This window comes from Gymnogyps californianus, chromosome 24, assembly GCF_018139145.2.
Source record: "Gymnogyps californianus isolate 813 chromosome 24, ASM1813914v2, whole genome shotgun sequence".
NCBI lineage: Eukaryota > Metazoa > Chordata > Aves > Accipitriformes > Cathartidae > Gymnogyps > Gymnogyps californianus.
The window spans coordinates 2,501,989-2,507,184 of NC_059494.1; positions in this window are offsets into that span (position 1 = coordinate 2,501,989).

Below are 5,196 nucleotides of genomic sequence, written 5' to 3' on the forward strand. Positions count from 1 at the left end.
CACAAAACTGTAATGAAGGGTTGGACTCATTATTTTTGTTTATGGCAAAACCCAAGCGGAACAGAACTCTAAATGGGCTCTGGTTGAGTCCCATCTCCCTCCATAAACAGCGTAATAAATATCAGCCACATTGATTTTCCTTCCCCATGAACCCTTTGCTATTTGTTCTGGTCTAAGTGCACTGTGTTTTCCTCTGAGGTTTCTTTTGCTCTAACTGTTCTATTATCTGTTGTTGTTGTTAATCTGTGTTGAGTGTGTAATTGAGATCCTAAGAGGGAGGTTAAGAGAAACCCCCTCGGGAAGACATCTGACCTACATGAAGAAAGAGAAAAAATAAAATAAATAACCCAAGCCATTGAGGCCAACTGCTCCGTTTACCTGGTGGAGCCATTTCCTTTATCAAGGGCTCTCATCCACCCCAGGCTTAGCTCTCTTTCTGTAATTAGTTCTATGTATGTGTTTTTAACCTCTACTTGATTTTTGCATTGATTTCTTTGCCTTGAGGGGACGTTTGCCCGTTGATTCCCTAGGCCTGATTTTCCCATAACCTGCAGTTGTCTCCTGAACTGGTGTTATAGTCAGGGACGTCGTAGGCAGAGGTAGGACATGGCCCCTTTTCTCTTCCCATTTGTATGCTGCAATTTAACCTGGCCCAAGCGATACAGTACATGTTGGGGGGTGATGTAGAAAATGTCTCAAAGCACAGATGACGGCTACTTGATTCCCCTTGGGTTTCCCAGGGAATGAGGCATGGGCATGGCTGAAAGCCTCCTGAGAGACTGTATGGGAAAGGTGTGTTCACCCAACCTCAGACACTGCTCACCTGCTTTCTATCCACTGCTGGCAACCTGATCCGGGCAGTCTATGTCCTGAGCACTTGAACTTCCCGTCTCCCTTGTCTGGTTGCTGCCGCAGGGATGTATTGCAAATACACGGAATCCATTATTGCCTGCTCACTGTACCCGTTCCCGAATTTCAGCAGATAAAGAGTTCTTAGTGTTTTCTTAATGTCTCTTTGTAGTTTATTAGAGGCCTAGGAGGCATGAGGGGGAAATGAGAATGTGACTCAGAAATCCCTGTTCTGAGTCACGTGCTTCCTTTGCAATCTCATTTGTAACCAGACTATTAAAAGTAAATTATCCGAGCCAAGTGGCAATGCTGAAGTGTAAGGGCTGGGGGGAGGGAACTAACACTTCCCTCTGGTGTCTCCAGATGCAAGCAGCTTAGTTCAGCCAGTTTAATCTGCCCCTTTCTGCCCATACTGGGATTTTTGCTGTTACTACAGGAGGATTGTTGGCACTGACAGTTGTGGACATGGCTGGCTTGATTTTCCCTCCAGACCTGACGAAAAAGTGCCCCTCTTGGCTCTTAAAGCATGGGGATGTCTTCACGCTCTTGACATGAAGCTGGGAAGAGGAGAGGGAGATGCCCATGTGATGCCAGCTCTGCTCTCCCTGAAGAATCCATCGATGGAGAGGCCGTGAACCGACAGCTCTACTTGCTGTCATGTTTCCATGGTATTTCCATCATGCCTGTTTCCAGGGATGTCTAATAAACTGGAGCAAATTGGGATGAGGGATTATCAGGCGTTAAATGGTGCTACTGAGCCAAGCCTCCCGCTCCGTTCATTACGACGACTTTCTGTTTTCTCCCAGGGACTGACTGCAATCCAAACCAAGGCAGGGTGAGGAGGTGGCTGCTGGCATGTCTGTGCCTGTGTTAAGCAGTTGGGGCTCCTCCAGGTCCTGGCTTGTCTGTCGGTGAAGGTCAGGTCCTGTTTCTGTTGATGCAATTTCATATCTCTCAGCAGGGGCTGGATCAAGCCTTTAAGGAATTAGACTCTGCTTCAGTTCATACAAGCGAGCTCAACCTCTCAAAAATTCCCTTCTGATCCCTTCTATTCTGTTCAGGAATTGCTCTGAGTGTATCTATTGACTTTCCATGGAAAGTGGACATACCCATGTAAAAAACCTTGCTGCTGAAGGTTTTATAGAAGTAATATTGACCTTCCCATAGACGCTGAAGAGAATAGAAAGTCCTGCTTCTCTGTAAAGCTAAACTAAAATTGTATTTGACGAGTTCTATAAAATGCTTATAGATTTTTATTTTTTCCTACTTTGACCAAAACATCTTTTTTTCCACAAAGGCCAGAGGCAGAATATTTACAGAGAATGGGGGAAATGCTTTTTTGAAAAATATTTGTGCTGGCAAATTGTTGCAAATTTGTAAGCTCCCAGATGCATCTAAATAAATAACAGCAGAACTTTGGCTGCATTTACAAAAAAATACATTGGATTTATGGGCTTGTTTCAGGTATAATCGGGATCTAAGTTAGGCTTACTGAGTATTTACAAGCTTTGTATAGTTTACAATGGAAGCAGTACCTGTGCAGTCTTGCGGGAAGTAAATCCAGGTCGCACCCACTCCAAAAACAGGTCAAATCCTACTTTTATTGGCAAGCCTCTGGCTGCTGCAGTCGTGCCCTGCTGTGGCCACAGGCTCACAGATCCTCCCAGAGATGTTGCAGATATTTAGGTGGCGACATCAGTTCCTTCCTTGGGTGAAAAGGTGAGTCTCTGCACACTAGGAGAAAATAAATGGTTCAGGGCTAGGTTGGGCCTGGAGAGATACTAGCTCCTAGGGGGATATTAGCTTGCCAAACTTCACATGGTGCTGGGCTGGCCGAGGCTGAGCTGGGCAGAGAAAGATCCGTCCTGTTTCTGAGCTGGTGTCTGGAGGGATCCCATAGCATCTTGTGCCTACTTTTAAAAGGCGCAGGAAAATGCCAATTCTTCCTAAGAGCAGCTCAAATCTGTTCCTGCTGCTTATTGTCTCCTGTGGCTCATATCCTGACAAGAGCTCATTGCTTATCAGCATCACTTGCCCTAAACCCTGCAAACCATCGATCAAGTGTCTTCCCTCCCTAGAGTAGGAGCGTCTCCAGCAATCAGAGAATGTCTTAAAACAAGAACTGGATCTTTATTTGCTTTGTGGCTCTCAGCTTCATGTTTTCTAGGTTTTCTGCCACGGAGAGAGTATAGAAATGTTCCTCTCATTTTTAAAGAAAGCTGAGATAATCTGTGTTACAGGAGACTGAGCACCGCCAAAGGTTTCCAAAGAATTTAAAGAGCTACCACCTAATATACTGTGGCCACAACCAACCTGTTGTCTGAGATAGCCTAAACCAACTGATTATTACAATGTACTTAAATATCCATTAATTAAAAATGTATAAACCCTTTCTATGTGTAAGCTTCATAAAGTACATGATCCCTGCTTTCCTCTGAAACCTCTCTCTTTCTTCCCACTGAGTCTTTTATTTCCCTATCAGCTCTCTAAGTCTTCTTTCTCTGTCTTTCCTCAGCCCCTGATGGCTTTGCTCAGTTCATCCTCTGTCATTGGTGTCTGGATCTGGAAACATTTCTCAGGACGTTTGACTCATCCATCATTTAGATAATCAGAAGGAAAAAAACCCAGTTTCCAGCTATGAACATCCATAAAAAGCACCAAGGAAAAAACCCCTCACCTTGAACTTCCCTTCCTGCTTTTCTTTTCATTTAATTTGAGAATCTGACTTGACAGTCTTTGCTCTGGCAAAAGTCCCACTGAAGTTATTAAGGGCAAGAGCTTGTCAGGATTAAGAGGAAGGATTTGAAATATCTGTGAGTGATAGCAATATCCCCAGTTCTATTAGGCCGGATAAGTATTTGCAAAGGACATTAACCCTGGTGCCTTGAGCCAGCTGCTGACTGCCCCGGGGGGAAAGGAGATGATGTTTCCAATGGGGACACCGCTCTGTAGCTGCCTGTAATAAGGTTTTGCATCCCTTCCCTTGCAGAGCTGAACTCAGACCACTTCCTCTTAAAGTATCCATTTGACCATCAGAATCAGGACGCTGCTAGAAATGAATGGGCAGCGAGGAGCCTAAATGGAAATTGAGACTTAAAACTTGACATTGGCGCCGAGTCTGGGCATGCTGGTGTCCATCAGAGACGATGACACAGCGGGTGCAGCCCAGTCAGGCGGTTACTGACTGCATTGCTGCTTTGAGGGCTGGATTTGGAAAGGCTACCTAAACTGCACTGCAATCAGTGGGTGCAAATGTTTGGGAACTGGAGCTAGCAGAAGCACCACAGACACGGCTGTAAGCTGGAGTAATGTTTGCAATCTTCCAGCAACTTAGCATCCCTTTTCTACTGATGTGAACTTCTACTGCTTCTCTGCTCCCGTTTCTCAGGGAGCGACTGTTACCACAGATCAAACATTCACTTGGCCCATTTGAAGGGCAAATATGACTCCGAGGGCAAAGGGACAAAGGTGAGTGGATCAGGAAAGGAGAAATCAGGATGGAGTCAGTTAAAAAAGCTTTTCTTACACCTTTTTACACTTTCTTGAGCCTGCAATACTGGACAGATTCAGGTATCACATGCATTCCCAGCTGGGCACAGTGGAAGACAGTTTACACATACTTCACATACCCGCTTCAGAACAGGCAGGCAGCAACCCATGCTTTCTGCAGTAAATTGGAGTGCTGCTCCCGCTCATGCCACCTTCTCTGCTGTAATTCCTGCCCTGACACACATGGCATCTACATGCGCACGTGATTCGTGATCCCTCTTGTCAGGGGGAGATCACATTAATGTGGATGTTAAAACCAAATAAACACTGAAACAAATTTAAAACAAAAACAGCATTGCAGAGGCTGTGTTCCTGTCCCACCACCCACCACCATTTATAACTAATTGGGGCTTTGTTATATTCTCTCACCCAGTGACAGATAAATACTAAACTCCACTGGTTAACAATAATCACCCTAATTATGCCAAGATGACATTTACAATACAGGCAATTGCTAATCCATTACCTCACTCTGCTGAATACTAGAACACTCAAATTAAAAGTTATTCACCCACAAAGAACAATGTTTTAGTAGCTGACACAGCTTAGTAAAGGAATTTATTAAGGTAATTTGCAGTTTTCCCATAAATAAAACATTCTAGAGTTCCCCTGTCCTCCCCCCACTTTTCCCAAAATAATCTTTTGTGACAAATCTCTTTTTTTTCCCCCTCTCTTGTAGGCTGGTTAAAAGAATAATAATTGAAACTGTCAGACAGAGTTACGTATTTAAATTTGCTTACCTGAAAGGCAACAGAGAGCTTCTCTTCCATCCCTTCAGGTTCTTTTTGGAGAACTGGG